Raw genomic sequence first — 14,423 nt, 5'->3', positions numbered from 1 at the left:
TGAAAAAAAAGTTTTCTGCTTTTTAAAAAATGTATTGTTCTGTATATTTTGTAGGTATTATTGGTTTATAGTATTGTTCAAATGCTCCATTTCCTTATCTATCTTCTGCTTAGTTGTTCTAGACATTATTTAAGATGTAGTTTTGAATTATTTAATTATTTATGTAGAACTACATTTTTCTCTTCAGATTTTTAATTTTTGTTTGACTTATTTTGGTGCTCTTTTGTTAGGTATGTATATGCTTATAATTGTGACATCTTTTGATGGACTGACCTATTTATCAATATGTAATGTCCTTATTTGTCTCTTGTAACAATTAAAATTTTTTTTTTTTGCATTTTCTTTTGCATTTTTCTGAAGCTGGAAACAGGGAGAGACAGACATGCGCCCGACCGGGATCCACCCGGCACGCCCACCAGGGGCGACGCTCTGCCCACCAGGGGGTGATGCTCTGCCCATCCTGGGTGTCGCCATGTTGCGACCAGAGCCACTCTAGCGTCTGAGGCAGAGGCCACAGAGCCATCCCCAGCGCCCGGGCCATCTTTGCTCCAATGGAGCCTTGGCTGCGGGAGGGGAAGAGAGAGACAGAGAGGAAGGCGGCGGAGGGGTGGAGAAGCAAATGGGCGCTTCTCCTGTGTGCCCTGGCCAGGAATCGAACCCGGGTCCTCTGCACGCTAGGCCGACGCTCTACCGCTGAGCCAACCAGCCAGGGCAAAAAATTTTTTTATTCAATGAGAGGATGGGGGGCAGAGAGACAGATTCCCGCGTGTGCCCCGACTGGGAAAAACTCAACAAGCCCCCTAGTGGGTGATGCTCTGTTGCTCAGCAACTGAGCTCTTCTTTAGTGCCTGAGGCAGAGGCCATGGAGCCATCCTCAGTGCCCAGGGCTAGCTTGTCCAATTGAGCCATGGCTGCACAGGGGAGGGGGGAGAGAAAGAGAGAGAAGCGAAAGTGGGAGGGATGGAGAAGCAAATGGGCGCTTCTTCTGTGTGCCCTGACTGGGAATCAGACCCAGGACTTCCACACACCAGGCTGATGCTCTACTACTGAGCCAACCTGCCAGGGTCTCTTGTAACAATTTTTGACTTAAACTTTATTTTGTGTGATGCAGTGCAGCTATGTTGGCTTTCTTTTGGTTACTATATGTACCAAGGATTATTTTCTTCCTTTCTACCTTCAGTCTGTTTGTGTCTTTGGATCTAAAGTGAATCTCTTGTAGACGGAGTACTGTTCGGTCTTTTGTTTTTTAAATCTGTCAATCTGTGACTTTTCACTGGAGAATTTAATTCATTTAATTTTACCATTTGTTTTTTATATGTTTTATATCTTTTTTGTTGCTCACTTTCTTTATTACTGCTCTCTTTTGTGTTTGATATTTTGTTGTATACCATTTATTCCATCTGTTGCTTTTCTGTACAGTTTTTATTTTCTTGGTTATTACTTTGAGAATTACAGCTAACCTATTAAACTTACAACAATCTACAGTCAGTTCTCTTTATTTGTGGTAGTTATGTTCTATAAAAATATATGAATGCTATATTATGAAATAATGAACCTTTAAGGGAGATAAAGGATTAATTTCCTATAATTCTCTTGTCACAACATTTTCATCATTTTACAATACATAATCTTGTTTCATGTGTGATTCTGTTTAGAGACACCATATTTAATGTGTTGTTGATTCATTAATATTGAACTTATGCCGGAATGAAGCTTATTTAATACACATATTATCCCCATAAAGGCATATCACAACTTTCTTGCACTTAGGAACACTATATAGCACTTTGTCACTGTGCTTGGGAGCTATTTTAAATAACAAAAATGCCAACAAAAGTACAGAAATGCAAAAACTGGAACATTATATTGACTGCCTAAAGAAAACTTGCTTATAGTATGAGAGTTTAAATAAGAAGGCAGAAAGAGCACTGCCTTTAACTTTATCTGGGTATATGTGTACCAGGTGACTCAAAAAGTTTGCTTCTCTCTGCATGGCCATGGATGATTGATCACAATATGCCTCAAATATTGATTTTGGTGTTAGAAATAAATTTTAGCATGTAGATAATTTAGCAAATATGGAATCAGAAGATAATGAGGATTGGCTCTATGTTGAACTAATAGCAACTTTGGTTCTGTTAAGCCTAATCCGGAGGGACTTGAAACATTGAAGACACGAACAAAATCCGTTGATTCCACACCAGAGCTTTATTGTCTAGCTTGGCAAAGCGGTGGCAACTCCGACAGAAATCTGAGGGAGAGCGCGCCGGCCCTTTGTTCTACATAGTTTTTATAGTTTTGCAAGTGGGAAGTACAGAAGCAAAAATTGCAATTAGGTGCCTTTTACCACTATTGGTTATAGTCATATGTCCTTTAACATGATAGGACCATGTTCAATTTGTAAGCCATACATCATTTTAGAGAAAACAAATTTACAAGTCAACACAATGGTAGAAGATGTCTCTTTACATATTAAAAGGCATTCCTATATTTTCTAGTGTTTATCCGCCATCTCTCTGTCCAGAGTCACACGTGTTAACCACACGCATTTACATAGGAGAGGTAGTTTCCGTGGGGACAAATGCCCGCAAATGGCTCATTGCTATAAGAAAAGGTATATTTTGGCTTTTCTCTTCCTGCACTTGGCTAGGCATTCACTCCTTTCCCCACAGGTGTGGTAGAATGTCTGGGAATCCATGTTTTCTTTCCCTTTGCATTTACAATAATACAATGCCAAGGGCCATCCTGGTTTTAGGCCAATCACACAGTACAGAGATTATTCACAAAATTTCTCTGCACACCTTAACCCAAATTAATAAAATGTTCTTCAAGCCTCTTAAAATATTAATATTAATTCTGAAGCTTTTGGTACTTTACAACACCTGCGGCTGAAGTGGCAGTGTGGCTCCTCAGGTTCAATAGAATTAAAACTCTTTCCTTATTCAAAACTCCATTTCCCTTTATGTTGTTGTTGTCACAAAATACAAGTTTATACATTGTGTGCCCACTAACATAGGTTTATGATTGCTGTTTTGTTCCTTTGAATTATATAGGAATAAAAAAGCGGAGTTAGAATTCAAAATGCAATAATACTGAATTTTATATATGACCTATATAGTTACCTTTATGTAATTCTTAACATTTTGTATGGTTTGAGTCTGTCTAGTGTTACTTCATTTTTGCCTTTTGCATTTCCTGTAGGCAGGTCTCTAGTGATGAACTCCGTCAGCTTCTGTTTATCTGGGATGTCTTAATATTGTCTTCAGGTTTGAAGAATAGTTTTTATGAATATAAAATTCTTGGTGGACATATTTTTTCTTTTAGCACTTTAAGTATCTCATCAGGCTGACAGCTGTAGAGGGTGGGTGGGTGGCTGAGGGAGGTGAAGGGATAGAGCAAAAAAAATGACAAAAAAACCTCATGGACATGGACAATATTATGGTCACTGCTAGGGTGAGGGGAAGATGGAGGAAGAGTATAGGGGGGATAAATGGTGATGGACGAAGACTTGACTTGGGAGGGGTGAACACACAGTACTGTGTACAGAAATGTGTTGTCGAATCGGGCACCAGAAACCTATATAATTATGTTAACCAGTGTCTCCACAATAAAATTCAATGATAAGAAATAGATGTTATCCTACTTCCTCCTGACCTCCATTGTTTCTGCTGAGAAATTGTTCATTTTATTGAGGATTACTTTGATGTGATGGGTGTCTTCTCTTGCTTCTTTCAATATTCTTTCTTTGTCTTTCAACAACAGTTTGATTATAATGTGTCTTGGTGTGGACATCTTTGAATTTATCCTACTTGGAGTTTATTGAGGTTTTTGGATATCTAAATTCATGTCTTTTATCAAATTTTAAAAGTTTTCATCATTGGCCCTGGCCGGTTGGCTCAGTGGTAGAGCGTTGGCCTGGCGTGCAGAAGTCCCGGGTTTGATTCCCGGCCAGGGCACACAAGAGAAGCGCCCATCTGCTTCTCCACCCCTCCCCCTTTCCTTCCTCTCTGTCTCTCTCTTCCCCTCCTGCAGCGAGGCTCCATTGGAGCAGAGATGGCCCCGGGCGCTGGGGATGGCTCCTTGGCCTCTGCCCCAGGTGCTAGAGTGGCTCTGGTTGCAACAGAGCGACCCCCCCCCCCCCGGAGGGGCAGAGCGTCGCCCCCTGGTGGGTGTGCCAGGTGGATCCCCATTTCCAGCTTCAGAAAAATACAAAAAAAAAGAAAAAGAAAAAAGTTTTCATCATTATTTCTTCAAATAATTTTTCTGTCCCTTTCTTTCTTTCCTCACCTTCTGAGACCTCCATTATACATACGTTGGTATTCTTGGTGGTACCCCATATGTCTCTAAGGCTCTGTTCACTTTTCTGCACACTTTTTACTCAGCCTGGATGATTAATGTATCTTCAGGTTTACTGAATCTTTTTTCTCAAAGTCTACTCAAATCTGATATTGAAGCCCTCTACTGAAATTTTTATTTGTTATTAATACTTTTTAATTCTAATGTTTTTTTTTCTGGTTCCTTTTATCATTTGTATCTCTTAATTGATATTCTGTGTTTGTTGAGACATTGTTCTTCTGGTTTCCTTCAGCTTTTTAACCATGGTTTCCTTTATCTCTTTGAGCATATTTAGGGCAATTGATTTAAAGTCTTTTCCTAGTAAGTTTGATGGTTGAGTTTCCTCAGAGAGAGTTTTTGTTAATCTCTCCTGGAAGTGGGCCATACTTTGTCTTATTTCTTTGTATACTTTGTAATATTTTATTGAGAACACATTTGAATATTAGGTGTTACCTCTGGAAATAAGATTTTTCCCAGTTTTCAGGGTTTGTTTATGTTGATTGCTCTGGATTTTGGTTGTTTGCTTAGTGAGTTTTCCAAATGATTTTTGTACAGACTCTATTCTTTGTTGTGTATTATCTGTGAAATATGTTTCTTAGTAGTTAGCAAATGTGTTGCTAGACATTTTCTTGAGCACATGAACCCAGAGAATAAAAGAGTCTTTATACTCTGTGTTGGGGGGATTCCTTCAAAGGAATGAGCCAGGCTGTTTACAACTCTGCCTTAGCTTTTGCTTCCTGCATGTGCTGAACCTAAAAATCAGTTGTAGGTAAAAGTTTAGGGTCTTCTCAGGTCTTTTTAAATTGTGTATCTTGTCCTGAGCATGTTTAAAGCTTTCTAAATTCCCCGGTAAGTGTGAGCAATTTTCAGTGCTCTGATTCACCAAATAATCTGTCTCCCAGCTTTTACTCCAGGAATTTATTCAGAATGTTGTTTTCCTCAACTGTAATCTTGTGATCTTATGATACAGTCATCAGGTTGTTATTTTTCTATTGAGATCTAAGTTAGGTTCTTGTTTTAAACTTTATTAAGTTTTTTTTTTAACACAACTAGGATGACTAGCATAATAAACTTCTGTGTACGTTTAACATATGGCCAATCATGTTTCTTTCACCTACCCTAGTGCTTACTATTTTGAGGCAAATCCCAGTCATCGTAGTGTATTATCCTGTACATACTTCAGTTGACAGATAAATATATTTAAAAAAACAAGATATTTTAAAAAAGAATATAGTTATAATAACATTATCCCACATTAAGTTCTTTGCATATATTCCCTTTTCTAGTTATCCAAGGATATAGTGAAAATGCTGAAAAATATTTCTTTGGACATTCTGCTAAATCAGCTAGGGCAAAATTGCCATTTTTCACCCCATGGGGAAATGGTACATTTTACAAAGTCTGGAGACATTTTTGATCCTTAAAACTGAAGGAGGTGCTACTGTCCTGTGGGTAGAGGTCAGGGATGCTCTCAAACATCTTATAATACACAGGACAACTTTCCATAATAACTAATTTTCCCATCCAAAGTGACAGTTGTGCTGTGTTTGAGAAATATGTATGGTAGTCCAAAGGTACTTTTTTAGTAAAGGAGATTGCTGGAACATGGCACATTGAAATGAAATGATACATCAAGTCTTCTATTTAGTGATAGGGTCTGTGCTTAGAGACTTTTAAAAATATTTATATTACAAGGTGAGCACTTGCAAACAAAAGACATATGATTTTGTGGACTGAAATTTTTGAGTCACATAAAGCTTAGCTTTAGGAGAAATATCAAGTGCATTGTGTCCTAGTTCTCAGTATTTCACATTTTATGATCTCATAATTTCTTATAATTAAAAAAAAAATCAAATTTCAGGCTCTCTGTGGAGCACGCCCACATCTTTCTTCCCTCTTGGGTGTACATTTTTACTTTTCTCTTCTAAACTCTAAGAGACCCCACAAGAGGGGGGACAGTAGGCGGCAGCAGCTCACCCCAGGCTCACCCCCTGAGCCCGTTTCCAGTGCCCCTTAACAGATTCATTAGTGAGATTTAGAAAGATATAAGTAAATGCAGATATAATATTTTATTTACATGGCTTCTGGCAAAGAAATGCTAATATACTAACTTTTAAAATTAGAATTCATTCTCTGTTTCAATAATGAATAATATAATGTGGATATCAGAAAAGGCCAAGTAAAAAATTATGTAGCCTGAGCTGTGGTGGCACAGTAGATAAAGCATCGACCTGGAAACGCTGTGGTTGCCAGTTTGAAACCCTGGGCTTGCCTAGTCAAAGCACATATGGGAGGTGATGCTTCCTGCTCCTCCCCCCTTCTCTGTCTTTCTTTCTCTCTCTCCCTCCCCCCTCTCTAAAATGAGTAAATAAAAAAATCGTATGTAAAAGTTCTTTTTTTTCCATTTTAGCAGGTTCTTAAAATATCCTCTGAGCCTCAGTTTCCTAACTATAAAATAAAACAATAATACCTTTTTTTTGTATTTTTCCAAAGTTAAAAGTGGGGAGGCAGTCAGACAGATTCCCGCATGCGCCCAACTGGGATCCACTTGGCTTGCCTACTAGGGGGCGATGCTCTGCCCATCTAGGGCGTTGCTCCACATTCTAGAGCCTGAGGTGGAGGTCATGGAGCCATTCTCAGTGCCTAGGCCAGTTTTGCTCCAATGGAGGCTTGACTGCGGGAGGGGAGGAGAGAGACAGACAGAAAGGAGAGGGGGAAGGGTTCATAAGCAAATGGGCGTTTCTCCTGTGTGCCTTGACTGGGAATTGAACCCGGAACGTCCACACACTGGGCCAGTGCTCTACCGCTGAGCCAACTGGCCAGGGCCAATAATACCTTTCTTGCAGGGTTATTGTGAGACTATTAATTACTTTATTGAATTTATACATATGAATGTGTTCTTAAACTATAATAGTATGTACAAATGTGGTTTTCCAAAATGAAGTTCTTAGTTCATTTTGCTAATATGGGTAGTAGACTGTTACAGATATAAAAAATATTTCTTACTAATTCTTGGAAAAAGTTGTTAAGTGTTATATTTATAGATATTCCAAATTTTACTATTGTATGTTTCTGGCTTTTTTTTTTTTAAGATTTTATTTGTTGATTTTTGAGAGAGGAGAGAGAAAGAGATAGAGATAGAGAGAGAGAGACAACGGGGAGTAGGGAGAGGGAAGCATCAAGTCATAGTAGTTGCTTCTCATATGTGTCTTGACCAGGCGAGTCCAGAGTTTCGAACCATCAACCTCAGCATTCCAGCCAGGTTGGTGCTTTATCCACGCACCACCATGGGTCAGGCTGTATGTTTCCTATTTCTTTTTATTTAAGTGAAAATTTTGTACTTTGAAGTTTCACATTAAGAGTTTTGTCTTGAACAAATAACCTGATTACAAAAGTAGGTAAAGGGCCTTTGGCTGGTTGGCTCAGCGGTAGAGCATGGGCCAGCGTGTGGATGTCCTGGGTTTGATTCCTGATCAGGGCACACAGGAGGAGTGACCAGTGACCATCTGCTTCCCTACCCCCTTCTCTCTCTTTGGCTCTGTCTTCCCCTCCTACAATCATGGCTCAAATGGTTCCAGCAATTTGGCCTCAGTCGCTGAGGATGGCTCCATGGCCTTGCTTCAGGTGCTGAAATAGCTCTGTTCAGAGCAGCAGAGCAACAGCCTCAGGTGGGCAGAGCATCGCCCCCTGGTAGGTTTGCCAGGTGGATCCCAGTCCAGGGGCATGCGGGAATCTGTCTCTGCCTTCCTGCCTCCTCTTCTCTCACTTAATTAAAAAAAAAGAAGGTAGTGGCCCTGGCTGGTTGGCTCAGTGGTAGAGCGTCGGCTTGGCGTGCAGGAGTCCTAGGTTCGATTCCCAGCCAGGGCACACAGGAGAAGTGCCCATCTGCTTCTCCACCCCTCCCACTCTCCTCCCTCTCAGTCTCTCTCTTCCCCTCCCGCAGCCAAGGCTCCATTGGAGCAAAGTTGGCCCGGGCACTGAGGATGGCTCCATGGCCTCTGCCTCAGGCGCTAGAATGGCTCTGGTCGCAACAGAGCAACGCCCCAGATGGGCAGAGCATTGCCCCCTGGTGGGCATGCTGGGTGGATCCCGGTCGGGCGCATGTGGGAGTCTGTCTGACTGCCTCCCCGTTTCCAACTTCAGAAAAATACAAAAAAAAAAAAAAAAAAGAACGTCAAAAAAAAAAGAAGGTAAAGGATCTGACTAGACAGTTCTCCAAAGAAAGTATACAGATGCCCAATAAACACATGAAAAGATATTAATAATATATGAAAACTGGAAATAAAACAAATGTTTATCAACTGATGAATGGATATACAGAATGTGTGTGTGTGTATATATATATGTATATTCAATGGCATATTATTTGGCAATAAAAAAGAATGAAGTACTGACATATGCTACACATGGATGACTCTTGGAAACATGATGCTAAGTAAAAGAAGCCAGTCACAGAAGACCGCACATTGTATGATTGTATTCTGCTAGAAACCGAGAATAGGCAAAACCTGTGGAGACAGAAAGCAGATCAGTGGTTCTCAGAGCTGGGGTGGACATGTGGATTGAAGGTGATAGCTAAGGGGAGAAGTGCTTCTTTGTGGGATGATAAAATGATCTAAAATTGGTAATGGTGATGGATGCACAACTTTATGAATATAGTGAAAGCCACAGAATTGTGCACTTTAAATGGAATTTTATAGTATGTGAATTATCTCAATAAAGCTCTTTTACTTGTCTTGAGTAGTAAGCACAGGTTTTTTTTGGGTTTTTTTTCTGGAGCTAGAAACGGGGAGAGACAGACAGACTCCCGCATGTGCCCGACCGGGATCCACCCGGCACGCCCACCAGGGGGCGACACTCTGCCCACCATGGGGGCGATGCTCTACCCCTCCGGGGGGTCACTCTGTTGCGACCAGAGCAACTCTAGCTCCTGGGGCAGAGGCCAAGGAGCCATCCCCAGCGCCCGGGCCATTTTTGCTCCAATGGAGCCTCGGCTGCGGGAGGGGAAGAGAGAGACAGAGAGGAAGGAGAGGGGGAGGGGTGGAGAAGCAGATGGGCGCTTCTCCTGTGTGCCTTGGCCAGAAATTGAACCCGGGACTTCCACACGCCAGGCCGACGCTCTACCACTGAGCCAACCGGCCAGGGCCAAGCACAAGTTTTTAAAGTATATTTTAATGTATTTTGAAAGATCACCCGTGAATATAGTGAAAATTTCAAAATACTGTATACAAACAGTTATACCATGAAAATTGGCTTCCTTACATTCGTGTCCTCTGTCCGTTAGGTTTTAAGTGATTTTCTACACATATGCAAACCAGTCTATGTGTCTGTATACAAATTTATGTGGAAGGTGTATTTCTGTGCTTTGTATATACACACATGAATGGCAGAATACTTTACAATGTTGTGTGTCTGTCTTTTTTTGTCCCTACTCTATAGAGACCCTTTTATCAAAGTGCATAAAGATTTGGAACCAGATTTCTAATCTGCTAAATTAAATTATTGTTTGGAAAGCAGGAGAGAAATATGTTTAAAGGGTCTTTTGTTTTTAAAGTGGTTACTAAGATGCATATCTTCCACAAAAATTTTCTCAGTCACTATATTTAGGAGGGTCACAATATACAATAATTTTGATCCAAAGGAATGTTTTATTATTGTTATTGTGGTAAGAACATTAACATTAGGCCTACCCTCTTAGCAAATTTTTTTAAGTGTACAATACAGTATTGTTCATTATATGTTGTACAGTGGATCTCTAAAACTTGATAATCTTGCACAACTGAAACTTTATGTGCTCTTTGGCTCTGGTAGGAGGTAAATAGGAAACAAACTAAGTCTCCTGAGTTAAAGAACTGATACTACATACATATGTGTGGAAATACAATCAATCAAATATAATTAAAATTGGTAGAGGTTTTATTAAAAATTATATTTGTCAGATCAAAGAGAGAGGGAAAAATAATGAAAGAGAATATATATAAATATATAACTATACATTAAAGACAAAATAGAGTATTAATGAATATTTAACACTTTGGAAAAATAGTCAAATTCTTTGTGAATTTTTGGGGGGATGTAGAAGAGAGTAAAGGGGTGATAAATGGTGATGGAAGGGGACTTGACTTGGGGTGGTGAACACAATACCATCTATTATATAATTGTATACCTGACACCTGTATAATTTTATTAACCAATCTTGCCCCAATAAATTCAATAAAATGGAAAAAAATAAATAAAATGACAAAAAAAATAATACAAGAAGATTGTCATCCTGAGTAGTCCTATAACCACTACAGTATTGAATTAGTAGTTACAAATCATATCAGAAAGAAATAGGCCTAGATGGTTCTATAAGTAAGTTCTAGTGAACATTCAAGGAAAAGGAATTCTCCAGATAGCAAAGGAGTAGAGAACACTTTCCAACTCATTTAAAGACGCGAGTGTAACCTTCATACCAATCCAGAGAACAGCATGAGAAACAAAAGTTGTGGTGCACTTTCACTCCTGCACATGAATATAAAATCCTGAACAACATATTAAAATACTGAGTCCAGCATTGAAAAACAACAATGGTCTTGACCAAGATGGGCTTATTTTCTGCAAATATATTTTTAATTACTATTATAGCTGGCTGGGTAATTAATGTTTTATATACAAAGTGTTGTTTGTATTATTATATATGTGAGACAAATTATATCAATTTATACTTCTGCATGTGAATACAAATTCTTATTTCCTGTGTTTCCATCAATGTTTAGTATTTTGAAGAAAGAAAAAGTTTTCTTATATGACAAACGGCAGCCCTGGCTGTATAGCGTGGTTGGTTAGACTTAGAGCATTCATCATTCTGAAGTGCAGAGGTTGCCGGTTTGATTCCCGGAGGGGGCACATACAGGAACAGATCAACGTTCCTGTCTCCCTCTCTCTCCCTCCCTCTCTCACTAAAACCAGTAAATAAATAAAAACAACAACAATAAATTACAAAGGTAGTATAAGGACTTCCAATGTACTCTTCATTTATCTTCCCTTAATATTAACATCTTATATTACCATAGAATAATTATCAAAACCAAAAATTAACATTGATGCAATACTGTTAATTAAACTGAAGACTATTTAGATTTTGCCAGTGTTTCCATTACTGTCAGTTTTTGTTCTAGGACCCAGTCCAATATCCCAAATAGCATTTAATTTTTCTGTTCTTAGTCTGTTTATGACAGTGCCTTAGTTTTTCTTTTAAGTCCTTGATACTTTTAAAATACATTGGTTAAATATTTTGTAGAAGGTTCCTCCATTTGGTTTGTATAAATTCCTTGTGTCCTGGTCAGATAGCTCAACTGGTGAGAGCATCGTCCTGAAGTAGGGGGTATGGGTTCAATCCCCGGTCAGGGCGTGTACAGGAACAGATTGATGTTCCTGTCTCTTGTTCTCTCCCTTCCTTTCTCTAAAACCAATGAAATACACATTAAAAAAAATTTTTTTTCTTGCCACTATATATAAAGACAATTGGTTTTGTATATTGATCATGTATCTTGTGGGCTTATTAGGCTCACCTACTAGTTCTAGTATATTTTTTGTAGATTCTTTTGAATTTTCTATGTAGATAATTATCTCATTTGTGAAGAGTTTTACTTTTTTCTTCCTTTTTCTAGCCTATTTCATTTGCTAGGACTTAAACATGCTATATAGACTAGGTGAGAAAGGATAGTTTTCTCATGTTTCTTTTTTTTTTTTTTTTTTTGTATTTTTCTGAAGCTGGAAACGGGGATAGACAGACAGACTCCCGCATGCGCCCGACCTGGATCCACCCGGCACGCCCACCAGGGGGCGACGCTCTGCCCACCAGGGGGCGATGCTCTGCCCCTCTGGGGCGTCGCTCTGTCGCAACCAGAGCCACTCTAGCGCCTGGGGCAGAGTCCAAGGAGCCATCCCCAGCGCCCAGGCCATCTTTGCTCCTGTGGAGCCTCGCTGCGGGAGGGGAAGAGAGAGACAGAGAGGAAAGAGAGGGGGAGGGGTGGAGAAGAAGATGGGCGCTTCTCCTGTGTGCCCTGGCTGGGAATCGAACCCGGGACTTCTGCACGCCAGGCCGACGCTCTACCACTGAGCCAACCGGCCAGGGCCTCATGTTTCTGACAGTAAGAAGAAAGCATTCTTTTTACAGAGACAGAGAGAGAGTCAGATAGAGGGACAGCTAGGGACAGACAGACAGGAAGGGAGAGAGATGAGAAGAAGCATCAGTTTTCGTTGTGGCAACTTATTGTTCATTGATTGCTTTCTCATATGTGCCTTGACCCGGATGGGGGGTCTACAGCAGAGCAAGTGACCTCTTACTCAAGCCAGGAACCTTTGGGCTCAAACCAGCGACCATGGGGTCAATGCTCAAGCTGGCGAGCCTGCGCTCAAGCCGGATGAGCCTGTGCTTAAGCTCGGGGTTTCAAACTGGGTCCTCCACGTCCCAGTCGGGTGCTCTATCCACTGCATTACTTACTGCCTGGTCAGGCAAAAGCATTCATTCTTAAATCATTAAGTTTGATGTTAGCTATAAGGTTTTCTTTTTATTTTTGACCTCCTTCGTGAGGTTAAGGAAATTTCCTTTTAATCCTAGGTTATTTGGAGTTTTTGTCCTGAGTAGATGTTAAGTTTTGTTAGATAATTTGGCGGCTATTTAGATATCATATGGGTTTTAAAAATTTATTCTGTTAATCGCTTCTCGGCCTTTTGGCTAAGATCAAGTGTAGTAAAAATTTATTCTGTTAATATGGCAAAATATAGTGATTGATTTTTAGATGTTGAGCCAATGTTGTATTTGTGGGATAAGCTACTTGGTTGTGATATCTTTTCATTTTATATGTTGTTGGATTCAATTTGCTAGTTTTTTTGTGTGTGTATTTTATTTTTTTTAAGGTTTCTGTGTCTATGTTCATGAAAGGACATTAGTTTTTATATTTAAGGATATCTTTGTTTTTTTGTATTGGAGTAATGCTAACCTTATATATGATACATGGATCTTGTGTTTTGAACTCATCTGATAATCTCTATCCTTTAATTGGTGTGTTTAAATAATTTCTGTTGGAAGTGATTATTGCTGTGGTTTAATTAGAATCTTTTTTGTTTTCTATTTGTACTTTGTGTTTATTTAAAATTTTTTTCTGCCTTCTTTCATGTTAATTGAGCATTTTTAATGATTTCATTTTATGTTCATTCTTGACTATTTGTATATATTTAATTTTTTAAAGGTTCCCCTTGGTTTTATGATATACACCTTTATTTAATCAGAGTTTACTTTCAAATATATGTCATTTTCATTTTATATATCGTATAAGGACTTTACAAAAGTATTTATATATTTCTTGTTCCTCTCTACCATCCTTTGGCTATTGTTGGTATGTTTTACTTTTACATAAGTAGTAAACACAGTACATCAGTACTCTTTTAACTGTGTCAATTTGAGAGCAATGAAAAATAAATTTTATTTTCTCTTATATTTTCCTTTTCCGGCACTCACTATTTCTTTGTATAGAGTCAAGTTTTTACTTAGTATCATGTTTTTTGTTTGTTTGTTTGTTCAGCAGTTCCCTTTAACGTATCTTCTAATGTACGTTTGCTGATTTTCTGCAAAAGTCTTTATTTCTCCCTTTTTGAAAGATATTTTCACTGGGTATAGAATTTGGGCTTTACACAGTGTTTATTTCCTTTAAGCATTTTTCCAACGTGTCATTATGGTCTTATCTGGCTTATTTGTTTTCTGATGAGATGTCAGATGTAATTGTTATTTTTGTTCTTATATAATGTGTTTATTTTTTTCTCTAACTTAAAGATTTTCTCATTTTCTTTTGTTTTCATCAAGTTAGATATGATAGTTTTAGGCTTTTAAAAAAATATCTTGGTTGTTGTGAGCTTCTTGGATCTCTGGTTGTTTCTCATTAACTTTGGGAAATTGTTGACTATAATTATTCTACTATAGCTTCTGTTTTGTTTACTTTTTCTTTTGGAATTCCACTTATGTGTATTTTGGCCTTTGATATTGTCCCAGAGCTTTTGGATGCTATGTCCTTTATTTTACTTAAAACATTGTTTTTGGTCTTTGG

The 14,423-nt window shown here is 38.9% G+C and overlaps 1 protein-coding gene and 1 pseudogene across 3 annotated transcripts in view; both read left to right on the top strand.

Annotated features, from left to right (window-relative positions):
* Nucleotides 1-14,423, top strand: part of LOC136334441 (S-adenosyl-L-methionine-dependent tRNA 4-demethylwyosine synthase TYW1) — a 201,698-nt gene that overhangs the window by 88,090 nt on the left and 99,185 nt on the right. The window lies entirely within an intron of this gene.
* Nucleotides 13,038-13,134, top strand: LOC136336820 (U2 spliceosomal RNA; annotated as a pseudogene).

The sequence above is a fragment of the Saccopteryx bilineata genome, chromosome 4 (genome assembly GCF_036850765.1).
Source record: "Saccopteryx bilineata isolate mSacBil1 chromosome 4, mSacBil1_pri_phased_curated, whole genome shotgun sequence".
Taxonomy (NCBI): Eukaryota; Metazoa; Chordata; class Mammalia; order Chiroptera; family Emballonuridae; genus Saccopteryx; species Saccopteryx bilineata.
Note: the sequence above shows the minus strand (reverse complement) of the source record. Positions and strands in the feature narration are given on the sequence as shown.